This window comes from Hyperolius riggenbachi, chromosome 10 (genome assembly GCF_040937935.1).
Source record: "Hyperolius riggenbachi isolate aHypRig1 chromosome 10, aHypRig1.pri, whole genome shotgun sequence".
NCBI classification, from domain to species: domain Eukaryota; kingdom Metazoa; phylum Chordata; class Amphibia; order Anura; family Hyperoliidae; genus Hyperolius; species Hyperolius riggenbachi.
Genome location: NC_090655.1, coordinates 276,092,966 through 276,112,868, shown reverse-complemented (window position 1 = coordinate 276,112,868; position 19,903 = coordinate 276,092,966). Strand labels below are relative to the sequence as shown.

The 19,903-nt window shown below is 42.8% G+C and overlaps 1 pseudogene; it reads right to left on the bottom strand.

The window, feature by feature from the left end:
- LOC137537227 (uncharacterized) overlaps nt 1-19,903 on the bottom strand; it is a 141,870-nt pseudogene that overhangs the window by 38,574 nt on the left and 83,393 nt on the right.

Here is a 19,903-nt window from a genome sequence, read left to right as displayed (position 1 = left end):
GCACCCCAAATAGCCCATTCGAGGGCTAGCACATCGGCTTCCTGTGGTTTTTTTGTGTGTGTGACACTCCACAGCCCACTGGCACCCAGAGCTGTGTGCACAAAACTGCTATTGTTGTTGCCTCAATTACCATTGCACACACAAAACCACTCCAGTGCATTATTATCTCACTGTATTCTGATGGCACTATTGCATATTTCTGTGTGTCACACTCCACAGCCCACTGACACCCAGAGCTGTGTGCACACTAATGCTGTTGCCTCATTAAGTTGCAGGCACACAACCACTCCAGTGCATTATTATGTCACTGTATTCTGATAGTACTATTGTATCTCTCTGTGTGACACTCCACAGCGCACTGACACCCAGAGCTGTGCACAATGTGATTTCTGCCCTTTAGGGATTAAAACACGACAACTCCATAATAAGTGTAGTAATTAACTCCTAAGGAGCTCAAGCGCTGTAATTATTTGTGTATATTGAAAATCAATCAGTTTATTACTTGCAATACAATTAACGCTATATACGTGCTGGAGTGCCCCTGCGGCCTACAGTATGTGGGCAGGACTGGAAGACACATTAAAAAGAGGTGCTCAGAGCACATTTATAACATCACACATCCAGAGAAAAAATCACACAGTGTCCCAGAACATTTTCTTAAAACCCACAACTGTGATCCCAGGGGCATTAAATGCTACGGCATTGATACTATTAAACCGCATTGGAGGGGTGGAGATGTTATTAAGACACTTTCGCAGCTGGAGACAAGGTGGATATTTCAGCTGCAGACTTTGGCCTCAAATGGTTTAAATGCAAATATCGATTTGAACCAGTAATGCTCGGATAGTACTTTTTAAAATCCGAATTGATCTGGATAACCAGATATCCGGATCCGGGTCGGATATCCGAATCCGACCTTTTAGATATCCGCGTGAACGAACGCATTACCTATTTTGATACCCGGATAGACAAACCGGAAGTGATTTTTAAAATGCTTTAAAAACGTTTTTAACCTTTAATAACACCTTCTACCCTCCTCCCTCCTCCTCTCTCTCTGATTTTGTCTTCCAGGGATTTGTAGGCCCCTGATGAGTCATTGGACGAAACTAGTAGGGTGGTACCAGGCCGAGTGAGGAGACGCCAGGAGGAGCTCAGTAGGATTTTATATGCGCATGAGAAGTTTTTAAATTGTAAGTGCACTACTTTTAACAGTTTTAAATAAAAACGGATTTACACTATGTCAAGCCTGTTTTGAGTCATAGGCAAAGTGTGATATGAAGCAAGTGAATGCCATACTCACCAAAAAGCGCTGTTTGCTGACCTGCTTCTGGTTAGCAAGACAATCTGGTGGGGAGTGATAAACCTGGAATATCTGGATTGTGGAAACCTGAACCTACTGGCTGGGCCAGAAGCGTTTTCTGCTGATTTTCATTTGATCAGCCATCTTATCTGGTGAGCGTAATCTAATACTATTAAGCTGGATGATGCCGGTGGAAAACTGAACATAGTGTCAAGAAGTCTGAAGGACTTTTTTCAGGAGACTTTTTTTTTTATACTTCATCTGTTTTGGCTTTTATTGTTTTTTTTTACATATTGATCCTATGAGGACATTTTAGGGATTGCATGCATATATGTAAACTGAGTTTAAAGTAGATATCAGATATTGTTGAGCGCTCTGCATATTACCCCAACTTCATTGATTATTCAAAGTGATATACACACTTTTTATGCAGGAGTGATCCAATAGAGCTAAACTAAAGTGTAGTAAGGTGATTAGTAATTTGATATTAGAACGAGGAGCGCATTTGTGGGCAATCTTTCCATTTAAAACCAGCACATTCATTGCCTACTTTTTCACTGCACCTGTGTGTGTGATACCTGCACATTGTATTGATACCAGTCAGTGCATACCTTTGAATTGCACCTGTGTGTGTGATACCTGCACATTGTATTGATACCATTCACTGCATACCTGTTCTCTGCACCTGTGCCTGCTGCACATTGTATTGATACCAGTCAGTGCATACCTTTCAACTGCACCTGTGTGTGTGACAGCTGCCCATTGTAATGATATCAGTCAGTGCATACCTTTGAACTGCACATTGTATTGATACCAGTCCGTGCATACCTTTTATTGCACCTGTGTGACAGCACGCAGTTTTATATACCAGTAACTGAATTTTTGAAAGTTCGCCTGCCCATTGAAGTCTTTTGCGGTTCGCGAAGTTCACGCGAACCCCAACTTTTGTGGAAGTTCGCGTTCGAGGTTCGGGAATCTAAAATAGGAGGTTTGAGGCATCCCTATTCACCCAGTGACCAAGTGTGCCAAGTTTGAGAACTCTGTGATTAACAGTCTTAAGAATGTCTGCAGTTTACATTTTTCCATTAAAAATTAATGGCTAAAATTTGAATGGCTGTTTTATGGTCAGCCCACTTTTCCTGGATTTGTAACCACGGTTGCCAAGTGACCAACTGTGCCAAGTGTGGGGACTCTGGCTTGATTACTGTGAGAATGGCAGCATTTTACATTTACACATACATCCGATTTTATATATATATAGCTTATCCCAGGACTATTGGCCTCTAAGACTGTGTATCGGCCACTAACCTTCTAACCATGTGGATTTTGTTTGAGTAGTTTTAAACACAAACTCACCTGTGTAATGATGCATATGATTGTAATCTCCATCATGACCATCAGGGGGTGCAGAAAGAAGTTGTAAGCCGCAGAGGCCCAGTCTGAGGATCCCTGGAACATGGAAACCTTTCCCACCAGGTCAGACTGGAACTCACCTGATTGTATTTGTGTTCCACCTCTTATAGAGCTCCTTGATCATGGTGAAATATCACCTCCAGTTTAGTGTTATGTTTGTCTAACAACTTTAAAAAAGTGCAGTCTTCTTTATTATTATTGATTTATTAAGTAATGTAAGAAACACACATGGGGTACATAATAATACAGACAAATGGTGTACAACACCAATATATACAATACAGAACTGGTAACAAAATGCAGAATTGGTAACAAAACACAGAATCAATCAACACTACCACTGGAAACGCCTTGTATGAGCTCCTTCCATCAGATGGACGTTTGGATCAATCTGCATACACACAAACAGACTGAAAACCAGCTTTTTCCCATCTGCCATAAATTTGTTACACTCTGAATCTTCTCTGAAATGATTAACACTGTCTAAAATTTTTTGAAATATTTGAAATATCTGGCATACTTGTAAAATTCCTCCATTTCCACCTCTATTACCATCACTATGTGTTATATTCTTTAAGCTTAAAGGGATACTGTAGGGGGGTCGGGGGAAAATGAGCTGAACTTACCCGGGGCTTCTAATGGTCCCCCGCAGACATCCTGTGTTGGCGCAGCCACTCACCGATGCTCCGGCCCCGCCTCCAGTTCACTTCTGGAATTTCTGACTTTAAAGTCAGAAAACCACTGCGCCTGCACGCCCGTGTCCTCGCTCCCGCTGATGTCACCAGGAGTGTACTGCGCAGACACAGACCATACTGGGCCTGTGCTGTGAGCTCTTGATGACATCAGCGGGATCGAGGACACGGCAACGCAGGCGCAGTGGTTTTCAGGCTTTAAAGTCTGAAATTCCAGAAGTGAACCGGAGGCGGGGCCGGAGCATCGGTGAGTGGCTGCGCCAACACAGGATGTCTGCGGGGGACCATTAGAAGCCCCGGGTAAGTTCAACTCATTTTCCCCTGACCCCCCTACAGTATCCCTTTAAAGAAAACCTGAACTGTGATCGACGGAATTCTCCGTCCTCCATTTTGAAAATGACCATTACCCCATAACAGCTTTCTGGTCAGCACACTGTTAAACTGTAACATCGCCCACTTGAGCCATAGGGAAACATGGACATTACTGGGCACATCAATTGTCCACTCAGCTATAACTGACAGTAACTGATTTATAACTGACAGCAACTGATATATTTCAGTTCTGACAAAATGTTGTCAGAACTAGAAAGGATCATTGCCAGAAGCAAATGGTGAGCTTCTGAGAGGGACTGATGACAAGGTAACTATTTAATGTTCATTTGAAGTTACCTCATGTGTTTATTTTAAATAATTTTACTCAGTACAGGTTCCTTTTAAGCACGCTCCATTAACTTAATGGGCACTCTCTGTTTAATTGGCCCAATAGGCTTCCTGTCACGTGACAAATAGCCTATCAGGCCAATCAAAGTGCTGGGATCTCATCCTGTGAAGCCGGGGCTCAGGGCGGGTTCAGTGGCGCGCCCGTTAAGCTAATGGAGCACGCGTAAGTTAGCAATACCGCAGCATAGAGTGTGCTGGAGATTTTTACCTCACTTTCCTGTCATTAAGCTGCGCTGCTTTAGCATTGGCAACAGATAATCAGACATTGGCAGACAAAACCAAGAACAATAGTCAAGTAATATAGGTGGAAAACATTTTCAGCATGAGATAAAAACAAGGAACACCAAGAGCCCCAATAGTGTAATATGTACTGGTAAATGGTTACTAGATAGAGTAAATATTAATACTCACAAACCAGGGTTACCATTAGGCAACCACTGTAAAGGCAGGTGGGGAGATTTTCCTGACTCAGGAATTAGAAGTCGCTCTCTGTAGATGAGAAAAAGGGGGTTTAACCCTCCACCCAGGGTGGACTGAATGTTATGCAGGAGAACAGAGGCGCCAAGAGGATAAAAGGAAGCTAAATGAGCTTAAAAACCAAATTCTTGGTAAATAGAGGAGGTAGTGGTGGACTTACCCTCTCCAAGTAGATACACAACGACTGTAGTAAAGACAGTCAATATATTTTATTTATGAACTCCAAATATGCAACGCGTTTCGCAGGTTTGATCCCGCTTCATCAGGCAATAACAACGGAGCAACAGCATATGTGGTCAGTAGAAGAGCCAGGCACCTCTGGCGCCTCTGTTGTCCTGCATAATTTACAGCATGAGGGTAATAATACACCTGCACATTATGCAGAGCAGCAAAGATTTAACCCCCCTAGCGGTAATCCCAACTGGTGCTTGGGCTCCGCTTTGTGAGCTGAGAGCGGTAAGCCCGCTGCATGAGCAGTGTTCCTGGGTCCCGTGCACTAGCAGCGCTGCACAGCAGTACCCAGGCTGCTCTCCCCGGCTGTCTCCCTTCTCTCCACCTTCTCCCTTGTCTGTCTTCGGGCGCCGGGATCCCCATATCCCCACTATTGTTCCGGGGACCCACCGGCAAATCAGTGCGATGGAGGCAACGTGACATCGCCAGGGGCGGGACTAAATTTAAAGCGGAGCTAAAGTTTTTTAAAAAAAAAAAAAAACGTTATGTGCAATGTGTGTGTGTATATGTGTGTGTGTATATACGTATATACTGCTGCCTGCACTGACCTCTGCCTGGATTTGGACGACTCTCTGCCTGCCTTATTTGTACAGTTTCACAATTTTTTACATTTATTCATCAATTTCATTAATTCAACAAATTTGTGTTCTAGTCTTTAACTTATATGCAGAATGTCTACCAGACTTTTAATCTGACATATTTTGGTGAGTTATGACTTAAGAATTGGAGGCCTAAAATACTTGAAAACAATGTACCACTTTTGACTCTTAATTCCAGACAGAAATGATCTGCCAGGGAGGTTAAAATCTGGTTTACTCAGCTCCCAGCAAAAACAAATAATGATAATTTCAGCACTCTTGTATTATCAGGAGTGTTTGTTCAGCCAGATAAAAGTGTTTAGCTTTTATTTTCTCTTTAGGAGAGCCATGGCTGCATATGACTGCAGATCATGCCTCATTTGTATAGATAAAGCACCTGGTTTATTAACCCTTACATTAGAAAATAAAAAAGTGAACACAAAGCAGGTTCTAACTAGGCTCAGTACTATATGTACCCATATTTATCTCATCATGTCACTTCAGTTCAGGGACTTTAACACTTTATAAATCAATGCACTGAGCAGCATGAAAAAATCCTCAGCATTCTGTGTAAATATGGTAAAAAACAAAAACAAAACAAAAAAAAAAACCTCAACAAAATAACGTGCATGAGAATATTTGTAGCCGGGGGCGTGGTCTGGCCGCGCAGTGAGATGGCCGTGTAGTGTGAGAGCTCCTGTGCATAGCTCCGTTATACCAGCCCAAAGCGACTCCTAAGAGGTGAATTAACCCGACTTCGCAGCCTCCTATGTGTAATAAATCCTACAGATGCCTCCCAGCAGCAGCCGCGGAAACTGACTGATTTCTTTGCTGCGGAGAAAAACATGGCAGAGGAGAATGCAGATGGCTGTGAGAAAAAGACAGGACAGTGCGCGGGAACTAAACAGCCTAACAGGCAAGTGCCAGCCTCTAACAACACAGATGGGAACACTAAAGCCCAACGCAGCCAAAGCAGATCCGGTGTCATCCACTGTCTCTCCATCTACAACGCAGCCTAATAACAGATGACTGCCATGAAAGGTGCTGTGGTGCTGGGACAAGACACACAGGGAGAGGAAGCCCCTCTGCAGGGATATCCCATGACAGATATTGCTGTCACAGAGCCTGTTTTGAAAAACATGCTGTTTTCCTTAAAAACCACCCTCCAAAAAGAGATTGCTAAATGTAATAAACACTTGCAGACAGCCATCGATGACCTGGTGCAACGCACAGATCATATGGAGAATAAAATGGCAGACTTTGCTAAAGCACACAATGAGGTTGTTGATGCATATAATAACCATGCAGAGGAAATGAAATGGATGAAAGCTAAGATAATTGATAATGAAGATAGATCTCGCAGAAACAACATTAAGATAAGGGGAATACCAGAGTCTATCAGTAACACAGAGCTGGAGCAACTTGTCACCACTCTCCTTTAACTTTTGTTACCGAGCTCCTCAGAATCAGACCTTCTAATAGACAGAATACATTGCATCCCTAAACCCTGATTCAGTACCGAGAGATGTGCTGCTGTGCATGCATTTTTATCATATAAAGGATACATTAATGCAGTAAATGCTAAAACCCCCTGATCTGCCAGACAAGTACTCTGCCTTGAAATTCTTTGCTGATATCTCAGCCACCACTGCTGCAGCAAGAAAAACCTTTGTCACTGTGACAAAGCATCTCAGGGATAATCAAATACCTTATTGTTGGGGCTTCCGCACTAAGCTAATTATCACCAAGGCCAGCAAGATCCACATTGCTAATACTACGGAAGACTGCACCAAGCTTCTTATACAATGGGGGATCACAACTCCAACAAATTCTGCCCCCTCTCAAGCTGTAAGCAGATCCCCAAGCCACTGCTCAGAGGACTGGCATGTGGTAAACAAATCCAATAGACAGTCTCCTAGCTCTTCATCAGGATCCCCGTCCTCAGAGAACTTAGAAGCCTAACCACAGTATTGTGTTCTTTACATTCCTATGTCCACCTCATGCTTTTGAACTGGAGCACATGCCTTTGCTCTAACAGCTCTGAACGAGTCTGTTCACTCCCCCTCCTGACACCCGCTCTCCATTGTCTGGCCTTCTCCATCTCAGACAGAACGGATGACTTATAGCCACATTACTAAATGTCAGTGGCTCTCCAGGAAAATGTACACACTTGCATTCTCACTGTTCTATTCTAAGGTTTTACTGTTGTTTATCTGTTCTACGTTTAAACTGTTATATTCTCTATGCAATCCTATTGCCTTCACTGAAAAATGTATACAAAATGTGTCTCTGATCGCTTCTCACTTAACATGTTTTAATGCGACACCCAAAATGCTTATTTATTCTATTCTTAGTTACAGATAATGATAATAATGTCCCACAATGTTCAGGGACTTAATTCTCTATGATATGGAAACAAGCTATTTTGCTGAGAGCAGATATACTATGTGTACAAGAAACACATTTTCATAAAGATAAAACGCCCAAATGTTCCCACCCATTATATTCTGAACGATTTCTGGCGTCCACAGATGCTAAAAAACAAGGTGTACTTATTGCAATAAGCAACAAACTCAGCTGCGAGGTAGATCAAGTTCAGCTAGACCCCAAAAGCAGATACATCATTTTAAGCACAAAGCTTAAAGTGGACCCAAATTAAAAATACAAGATTTCAGAAATAAAATCTATTTTCTAAATTATAATAATAAATAGCAGCCTTTTTTCAGCTGCATGATGACAAATATTTTACATTTATTGGAGGAACCCCTCCCTTCCTTTCATATTGCTGGGACAGAAACCGGCAAACTGGTGGAGTAGATGGTGTCCGGCAATGGAGGAATTGCTAATGGCTGCCACCTGTATAACCCTAGTTATGCAAAGAGAAGGGTGAAAAGCATGCACTGAAATGCTCATAGGCTTGAAGGAGTGTTTATTTATCTTTGTATGTGTCAGAGTGGTGCAACTAAATATTTTGAATTAAAAAAATTTTTGGTTTGGGTCCACTTTTATAATCTAAAATATACCATAATAAATATCTACGCCTCTCAACACTAATCAAGTACGGTTTATTAAAAAAGTCATAACTAAGGCTAAACAACGAAACTATGGGCATTTGTTAATTGTTGGAGACTACAATTGTGTTCTTCTAACCCTATGAGAGCTAATATCTGCACCGTTAGAAATCTATTATGGACCTTGGATTTACATGGAGATGTCTCAATGGTAATAGTAGAAGCTGCACCTTCTATTCACATCCCCACCAATCCTACTCCTGAATTGACATGCTTTGGACAGAGAAAATGTTACTACAAAAAATCAATAATGCTCACATAGAACTGATAACCGGGTCCGATCACTCACCCATATGGTTTGAAATTAGAGATGAACTCTCTTATAACCACGCCCCTCCCTAGCGTCTTAATTCACATTTAATAGAAACGTCATCCACAGCTTCCCATATTAAAAATCAATTAGAAGAATTTTTCCAACTAAATTGTACTCCAGATGTCAATAAGTCTTCGATATGGCTCGCACACAAAGTGTATATTAGAGTTGTATGTATAGCATTGAATGTTAAAGAAAAAAGAAAGAGGCAAAACCAGCTTTCTTCACTCCTACAAGAGATCACATTTTTAGAATTGCTTCATCAAAACAATCTGAAGAAACATTTTCTTTACTAAAACTTAAACGTGTTTCTCTACAAAATCTTTATACTCTTCAGTATGAAAAAGCCCTGAAAAGTTCCTAACTGAAATATTACACTCAGAGTAATAAACCTGGAGCTTTTTTAGCTAAGCAACTCAAAACCAGAACTATCAAAACTAAAATGAAACATATTAGAGATGTGCAGGGGAAGTATAAATTGAACCCTAAAGATATAGCAGACGTTTTTGCCGACTTTTACTCTACCCTGTACAACTTAAAAGATGATAAATCCACGCACCAGCCTAAAAAACACAAAATTGATAACTTTCTAAAAGCAATCAACCTACCTAAGCTATCTACCGTATATACCCGAGTATTAGCCGAGTTTTTGAGACCAAAAAAGTGGTCCAAAAGTGGGGGGCTCGGCTTATACTTGAGTCACAATTGGTTGGTGATTCTCCTCCCCCACCTTCCGAGTGCGTCAGTCACTGTAATAAGGTAGCAGAGCCGGCTACAGTCCCCTTCCGTCTCCCAGCAATTACAGAGTGCTCTCTACCGTGCATATGGCGATGTGCCGATCCTCCTCCACACCCCCGCCAGACTGAAGAACAATAGAAGACCCCCCGGCATGTTTAGAGCACTTTTTGCTCTGCCCGTGTGGTTGTAGCCAATTAAAACCCATTAGATGGCTGTGTGCCGCTATGCCCGCCGGACTCACCCCTCCGAGATGTAGTAAAGTAAAGGCCATTAGATGGCCATGTGCTGTGTCCGCCGCCTTCCCCCATCAGACCAGAGCAGGAAGGTCACTGACTCTCTGGTTTCTCCCCCGCCGAGTGTCCTCTGGCATAGGCACAGCGCGGTTTTCCGTTTCCTATGGGTCCGCGTCGCAATGATTCCTCTAGCCGCTAGCGTGTGAGAAGCAGCATCTCTTCACTATAATTCATCCAGATGCCCACGTGGTAACAGGCACCGCTAGAGGTCGTCATACCAATGAGAGGCTGCATCTCACACGCTGGAGATGAATCATCCCGACGCGGACCCGTAGGTAATGGAACACAGAGCTATGCCTATGCCAGAGGACACTCAGCAGGGGAGAAACCAGAGCGTTAGTGCCATACTGCTTTGGTCTGGTGTCGGGGGATGAAGGGGTGAGGCGGCTGGCAAAGTGGCACACAGCCATCTAATGGCTTTCAATTAGCTACAACCACATGGGTACTATACATAGCAGAGAGCACTCCATATAAGCGGGTGGGGGGGGTCTGCCTTACATTGTTCTCTGGTCTGGGGGGGGGGGATGTAACGGCCATATGCACTACTCTGTACATTCCAAGCCTCTGCCTTACATTATTCTCTGGTCTGGTGGGGTGGGGGAGGGTGAAGAATTGGGACACAGCCATAGTAAAGTGGTCCTGAACTCTTGCATAGGGGTGTGTGTGTGTGTGTGTGTGTGTGTGTGTGTATGCGTGTGTGTGTGCGCGCACATAGTCGCTGTGCACATGTGGGGTTTAAGGAGGTATGCCATGGCAAACAGTCCAAGATGTGCTGACATCACTCTGCACATATGAGAAGGGCTTATACTCGAGTCATTTTCCCCATTCTTTTAAGGCAAAAGTTGGGGGGTCGGCTTATACTCGGGTCGGCTTATACTCGAGTATATACAGTAATTCAGACTCTCTACTATTAGAAAGACTCATATCTCTAACTGAGGTGAAGAAAACAATTGCATCATTTTTTTTTTTTAAAGAATAAGTTTTTATTGAAGTTTTAAAGTTTATAAACATACAATAAAGCGCCAGGGCCTGATGGTCTGTGTAATGAATAATACAAAATATACACTGAACTACTCATTCCACACTTATTGCCTATATTCAACAACGCATTAGAGTCTGGTTCTTTCCCTGAAGAGATGTTGCAAGCTACAATTACCACAATTCCAAAACCAGGGAAAAATCCCGCAAATCCGGCTAATTTCAGGCCCATCTCCTTATTAAACAAAGATCTTAAGATCTTTTCTAAAATTATTGCCACTAGGATGCTTGACATTCTGCCAAAATTGATGAAATCTGATCAGGTAGGATTCGTTAAGAACCGACAGGCACCAGACGGTACTATGCAGGTAATTGATGTGATACAGATGTCGGAGCGATCGGGAAGGCCTTCTCTGCTTCTGGCTTTGGACACAGAGAAGGTCTTTGATAGAGTGAATTGGCTATACCTCCAAGCCATTTTAGCAAAATATGGCTTCCCCCCCTACCTTTCAAAAAGCCATCCTATCCCTATACACCAGACCCTCAGCCAGGGTTCTAATTGATGGGCTACTCTCTTAGCAGCCATGGGCAAACTCGACCCTCAAGCTGTTACGGAACTACAAGCCCCACAATGCATTTGCCTTTATGAGTCATGACTGTGGTTGTCAGACTCCTGCAATGCATTGTGGGACTTGTAGTTCCTTAACAGCTGGAGAGCCAAGTTTACCCATGCCTCCTCTAAATCCTTTTACATAACTAACAGCACTCACCAGGGGTGCCCTCTTTCTCCCCTACTCTTTGATCTTGTCATGGAACCCCTGGCAGAGAAATTTAGGACACATCCAGATATAAAGGGAATAAATACAGGAGATGTAATCAACACTATTAGACTATATGTGGATGACGTTATAGTTATGTTATCAGATCCATTGTTCGCAGTTAATGATATTCTAAACATGTTTGGTCTAGTTTCCTACTACAAGGTCAATGAGAGGAAATCTCACATTCTTCCAATAAACATACCATATATACTCGCATACAAGCCAAATTTTTGTCCCCCAAAAAGGGGGCCAAAAGTTGGGGGGGTCAGCTTGTATGCGAGTCTTGGTCCGTGGTGGGTGGTGGTCCGCTTCCTCTAATCCGGGTTCCCCTCTCTATGCGTATAAGTGTTTCACAGCAGCGCGCTCGGCGCTGCTGCTGTGACGAGGCAGGAGGCAGGAAAGAGCGGTTCCCTAGGTAATGGCGATACACATCACCGCTACAGGAAGCCGTGCTCTTTCCTGCCTCGTCACAGCAGCAGCGCCGGGCGCGCTGCTGTGAAACACTTATACGCATGGAGAGGGGAACCCGGATTAGAGGAAGCAGCCACTGGCTGAGCAGGTAATAGCAGCGGTGGCCGCGGGGGGAGCGGGGAGCTATACTGAACACTACCTACTTATACCGGGCACTATACTAGCTATACTGGGCACTATACTAGCTATACTGGGCACTATACTAGCTATACTGGGGCACTATACTAGCTATACTGGGGCACTATACTAGCTATACTGGGCACTACCTACCCATACTGGGGACTATCTACCCATACTGGGCACTATACTGGCTATACTGGGCACTATACTGGCTATACTGAACACTACCTACCTATATTGGGCACTATACTAGCTATACTGGGCACTATACTAGCTATACTGGGGCACTATACTAGCTATACTGGGGCACTATACTGGGTATACTGGGCACTATACTAGCTATACTGAACACTACCTACCTATATTGGGCACTATACTAGCTATACTGGGCACTATACTAGCTATACTGGGGCACTATACTAGCTATACTGGGGCACTATACTAGCTATACTGGGCACTACCTACCCATACTTAGCACTATACTAGCTATACTGGGCACTATACTAGCTATACTGGGCACTATACTAGCTATACTGAACACTACCTACCTATACTGGGCACTATACTAGCTATACTGGGCACTATACTAGCTGTACTGGGCACTATACTAGCTGTACTGGGCACTATACTAGCTATACTGGGGCACTACCTACCCATACTGGGCACTATACTAACTATACTGGGGCACTATACTAGCTATACTGGGGCACTATACTAGCTATACTGGAGCACTATACTAGCTATACTGGACACTATACTAGCTATACTGGGCACTATACTAGCTATACTGGGCACTATGCTAGCTATACTGGGCACTATACTAGCTATACTCGGCACTACCTACCCATACTGGGCACTATACTAGCTATACTGGGCACTATACTAGCTATACTGGGCACTATACTAGCTGTAGTGGACACTATACTAGCTATACTGGACACTATACTAGCTATACTGGACACTATACTAGCTATACTGGGACTATACTAGCTATACTGGGCACTATACTAGCTATACTGGGCACTACCTACCTATACTGGGCACTATACTAGCTATACTGGGCACTATACTAGCTGTACTGGGCACTACACTAGCTATACTGGACTCTATACTAGCTATACTGAGGCACTACCTACCCATACTGGGCACTATACTAGCTATACTGGGCACTATACTAACTATACTGGGCACTATACTAGCTATACTGGGCACTACTTACCTATACTGGGCACTATACTGGGCACTATACTAGCTGTACTGGACACTATACTAGCTATACTGGGCACTACCTAATTATACTGGGCACTATATTAGCTATACTGGGCACTATACTAGCTATACTGGGCACTACCTACCTATACTGGGCACTATACTAGCTATACTGGGCACTATACTAGCTGTACTGGGCACTATACTAGCTATACTGGGCACTATACTGGCTATACTGGGCACTATACTAGCTATACTGAGGCACTGCCTACCCATACTGGGCACTATACTAGCTATACTGGGACACACTGGGGGATCACGCGGCCTGCACCAATCCAGCATTTCCTACCCCCGGCTTATATGGGGGTCAATCATTTTTCCTGGTTTTTCAGGTAAAAGTTGGGGGGGGGGGGGGTCGGCTTATATGCGGGTCGGCTTATATGCGAGTATATACGGTACCTTTAAATGTCCGGGATAATATTACAGAGAGACTACACTTTCAATAGTCCTCCTCAAGTATAACATATTTAGTTATCAAGCTTAGCACACAATCCTCCCAATTATATTCCACTAATTTTGTACCACCGCTCTCACAAGTAGAAAACCTTTGTAAGCAATAGTCAAAAATGACACTTTTATGGGCAGGCAGAATAGCTGCTTTCAAAATGTTAAATCTTCCTATTGTATTATATAAGCTTAGGACTATCCCCATTCCTATTCCACTGCTATACACAAAAACATATCCCAATATATATGGAATGGCAAAAAACCAAGAATCCGCAGAGACATACTATGCTCTCAACCAGATAGAGGTGGTATGGGAATAACAGATATATATAATTACTATACTGCAATATTACTTGATCAATCCAGAGCTTGGCTTAACAGTAAAGACACGCCCACCTGGGCAAAAATAGAAAATATAGCCAATGATTTACAAATACAACAATGTGTAGCTCAGCAACTAATCCTCAAGAAGAGCTCCAAACATTGGCTGCTATCCACACAAGCCACAACTCAAGCGTGGAACAGATATGCTAAATTGCCTAAGCCCACTGCATCCTATACACTCCTACAATTCCCTTTACATTGGATTTCCTTTTGCGTCCCTGATCTCAATATAGATAATTGTTGTGCTCTCGGTATCCAGAAAGTAGCACACCTCTTCCTGGATTCCCACCTTAGATCTTTCCCTGACCTCCAGAGCCGATTCAATATCCCAGCATCTGATTTCTACAAGTTCCTTAAGGTTAGACACCTACTACTATTGATTAATCACTCAACTACTATGATACACACAGAAGCTTACCCAGCCCTTTTTATGCACGCTAACCTTTATAAATCCACCTCACTCTGGTACACAGCATTACATTGTCTTAACTCTAATAAAAACTTTTATATCAAAACTTGGAAAAGAGAATCTGGCATCTCATATCCCATCTCAAGGTGGTCTAATGCTTCATACACACTTGAGATAAAATTCTTTGGAAAAGGCAAGATCACAGACCAATTTTACCCCATTCCATGTAGTATGAGAGCCATACTCTACAGTCTATTCTATGGAGCTGCACTCCCCATCAGATAAAATCCTTGCAAGATGCTGCACACAAAGATGCTGTACACATTCAAAAGATCATTATCTGCAAAAGATATGTTCCTACAAAATATCCATTCCTGCAAAATGCATTCATAGTCTATGAGATCTGCAGATCATCATACACACCTTGTTTAACAGACATTCATCTGCAGATCAGACAATTATCTGCAGATCTGAAAATCCATCCTGGTGGATCTGATCTGCAGATGATTGTCTGTTAAACAAGGTGTGTATGAGGATCTGCAGATCTCATAGACTATGAATGCATTTTGCAGGAATAGATCTTTTGCAGATACTGATCTTTTGAATGTCTACAGCATCTTTGTGTGCAGCATCTTGCAAAGATTTTATCTGATGGGGAGTGCAGCTCCATAGAATAGACTGTGTAGACTAGTATGGCTCTCATACTACATGGAAGGGGGTAAAATTGGTCTGTGATCTTGCCTTTTCCAAAGACTTTTATCTCAAGTGTGTATGAAGCATAAATCTATAGCCATGACCCGACAAATCTCCAAATGCTCAGCACACTGGGAACTAACCCAGAAAGTTATGTTAAGATGGTACCTAACTCCAGCAATAATAGCAAAATACAATGCATCACAATAAGCCGCTTGTTCGAGACATTGTAATAATACAGGTACATTGCAGCATATATGGTGGGATTGCCCAAAAATTCTTACATATTGGGAGAAAATGAGTTCACTAGTTTTTCACATCACCGGATGTCTAATACCCATAAAAATAGACACTTTCCTGTTTCAACTGCAAATAGAAATTTTTCCAAACCAAAATCGCATGGTAATCCTACATATTCTATAAGCAGCAAAAACAGCCATAGCGAGAAATTGGAGAGAAACCGATCCCCCTTCTATAGAACAAGTATAAAATGCAATCAATTATATGAACACATGTTTGCGAGAATCCACCTAAAAGAAAAGACTCATCTTAAAGACTGGCAGACTGGTTAAAATGGTTCCCAGTAGAACATACATTTATCATAAGACCTCAAAGTAATACCCACTGAAAACCCCGAAAATCAGAGAACCCAATATCCGAAAACTCCTATGCACTCATTCAGAAAAGGTTCCACATATTATAGGATTGTTATATTATTTGTTCTACTATTGGTTATAAATAATTGGGACAAAAATTAAGACATCTGAACTAACCTACTCTCTGTAAGATTACTGGGCCCACCGCCTTACTACACTATTGGTTTTACTTACCCCCCAATCTGGCATACCTTTTCTCCTTATACCTATTCGTTTGTTATCTTTTCCCCAATACTAATTTTTCATATTCCCCTAACCCTTTCCTCCTCTTAATAGAAATAATTATGAGAGATGTAAACTCTTAAAAGATCTCTATTGAACCTGAATATGGAGTTTTGTTGAAGACAATGTTTTATCTAACATAATTCGTACTTATATTTTTCCTACACGTATAATGCTAATTCTACAGCTGTACTAAGATTTAATAACCTGTTCTTTCTGGTTAAAAAAAGTTTATATATATTGCATTGTATTAACATCAATGTATTTGCAAATCTCTCAATAAAAACTTTTTTAATAAAAAAAATATTTATAGCCAATACATTTTCCATACTCGACACAAGTGTCTGAATAAGCAGTGACTTATGCCAAAAACATTTCCCACACTCAGCACATGAATGTCACCAGTATGAGATCTCTCACGTGCGACAAGACTTGCTTTATCAGCAAAAAAAAAAAAACTTCCCACACTCAGCACATTAAAAGGGTTTCTCATCAGTATGAGATCTCTCATGTGTGACAAGATATGATTTCTGAGCAAAACATTTCCCACAGTCAGCACACGAATAGGGCTTCTCACCAGTGTGAGATCTCTCATGTGTGACAAGACTTGATTTGTGCCCAAACCATTTCCCACACTCAGCACATGAATAGGGCTTCTCGCCAGTGTGAGATCTCTCATGTGCGACACGATTTGATTTATCAGCAAAACATTTCCCACACTCAGCACATGAATAGGGCTTCTCACCAGTGTGAGATCTCTCATGTTTGACAAGATTTGATTTATGCCCAAACCATTTCCCACACTCAGCACATGAATAGGGCTTCTCACCAGTGTGAGATTTGTCATGTGTGACAAGATGTGATTTACTCACAAAACATTTTCCACACTCAGCACATGAATAGGGCTTCTCACCAGTGTGAGATCTCTCATGAATGACAAGCGCAGATTTACATCTAAAACATTTCCCACACTCAGTACACGAATAAAGATTCTGACCCGTGTGACATCTCTCATGTGCGACAAGATTTGATTTATGCCCAAAACATTTCCCACACTCAGCACATGAATAGGGCTTCTCACCAGTGTGAGATCTGTCATGTGTGACGAGATGTGATTTACTCACAAAAAATTTCCCACACTTGGCACAGGAATAGGGCTTCTCACCAGTGTGAGATCTCTCATGTGTGAAAAGATTTGATTTCTGAGTAAAACATTTCCCACACTCAGCACATGAATAGGGCTTCTCACCAGTGTGAGATCTCTCATGAAAGACTAGACTTATTTTATGACCAAAACATTTCCCACACTCAGCACATGAATAGGGCTTCTCACCAGTGTGAGATCTCTCATGTCTGACAAGATTTGATTTTCGTACAAAACATTTCCTACATGTGGAACAGGAATAAGGCCCTCCAGCAGGGGGAGACCTGTGCTGGGTATGAGGCCCCTCAGGGTTAGACAGGTGAGCTGAGTCTGGGAGAATATTTGGGGTCACCAGGATATCTGCAGGAGACTCTTGTCCAGTGACATCATCATCCGTTGTACAGTCTGTGGATACAGAGAGACGAGTCTCTGAGAGGTTCCTGATGTCGGGACTCCGCCCTGCAAATAGAGAATCATCACTTCCTGTTAGAGAATTCCGAGGGGAGGAACAATTATCATTATGGATGAAAGGAAAGAGGATGGTCGGCACTGCTGTACAACTTCCTTTATTTGGCAATGTGCAGACAAGTAGGCTGTGTGTTACATCATCCCCTCACAGTCCATAAGAAGAGACTAAACACGTACCGGTGCGGGGGTGGATAATGGTGGGTGCTGGTTGCTGGAAGCCTGACGGCAGTTTCACACACAAGCGCTTCTTCAGAGGGTATGACAAGGGGGCGGGGCTATAGCTGCTCTAGTTGGAGAAAGTGCGTTACTGAAATAGTAACCTGCAATCCAAGATTACAGTGTGGGGAGGTCAGGGAGAGCGAGGCCAAACAACACGGCCGCTATTCCTAATGGAATTACAAGTCCTGCTGCAGCAGCTAATTATACAAGCCACTAACATAATATTCCATGATGAATATAGGTCAGGCCATGCAGAGCAGAGAATCCGGCTGACCTCGTCCACATATACAACAAGGACTGCCTGATTAGGGGAAGCTGGGGTTAGGAAGGTTTAACAGTTATTTAAAACTTAATCTTTATTTTAATGTAAAAGAAACAGGGAGATTGGTCATTAGAGGATGGGCAACAGCGACATTCAAGGAGAACTGGGGAGGAGATTGTGTCTCAGAAGTTCAGCAGAATAGGTGCCGTATCTATTCCTGACTCTCTCCTCTCTCACTTCAATTCAACAGTTACTATTTACATGCTATAAAATACAATGGGGTTGATTCACTAACTATAGCGCTGCAAAATAGCGTGACTAAACTACTGTTATGAGCGCATTTACTATTTCCTCTGTGCACACTACACACGCTAGTGGCAGCACTGAGTACGCTACTTGGCAATAAGCGCTGTCTTGATTTGCCGCGTGATAGTGATGTATTGCTCCTGCAATATTTCACTAAAGCATCTGCTACGCACAGAGGAAATAAGTTGCGCTGCTCTATTAGCGCTCCTAACAGTAGTTTAGTTGCGCGTTAGTGAAGTTTGTGTTTTATAGCATGTAAATAGTAACTGTAGAATTGAAGTGATAGAGGAGAGAGTCAGGAATAGATACGGCACCTATTCTGCTGAACTTCTGAGACACAATCTCCTCCCCAGTTCTCCTTGAATGTCAAATCAAACCCGTTTTGCAAAAAAATCAAGAACATTTGGCATTGAAAACTTCTCAATAAATTGTCTGTGTAGGTTAAATCTACAAAAAGATTTCCAAATACGGAGATAAATGTCCAAAGTGACTTGCTTCCTGGATTGAAGCAAAGCCTCAATCACCTTCCCTGAAACTCCTTTCCTTTGCAGGATTAGCATTTCAATAGCCAGGCTGTCAGAGCTAATTGCTCTGGATTTGGGCGAGTTGCTGGTCCCTGACTCAACAGGTCCTGATTCACAGGCAGCTTCCATGGTTCCGCAATCGATAACGACAGGATCATTGAAAACCAAGTCCTTTGGGGCCAATACGGGGTCACTAGTATGACCTGAGCTCGATCGGATACGATCTTTTGAATTGCTCGGCCTATCAGATTTAGCAGTGGAAACGCAAAACCATTTTCCATCCCCCAATCCTGCAGGAACGCGTCCTTAAAGTGAACCTTAAGTCAGGAAAAAAAAATGAGTTTTACTCACCTGGGGCTTCTACCAGCCGCCTGCAGCAGTCCTGTGCCCTCGCAGCCACTCACTAATCCTCTGGTACCCCGCTGCCAGCTAGTTTCATTTTTGCCGACAGGCCCGACAGGACTGGCCACGCCTAGCTTTCTCCACACTCCCGACTGCAATTAGCGATATTGCGGACTGCAACACGTACAAAAATACGCGCTGCCGCATATTTATGCGTTCGTAATGCGGCAACGCATATTTTTGTACGCGTTGCGGCCCACAATAGAGCTAATTACAGTCGGGAAAGCGGTAAAAGCTACGCGTGGCCAGTCCTGACGGGCCTGTCGGCAAAAACGAAGCTAG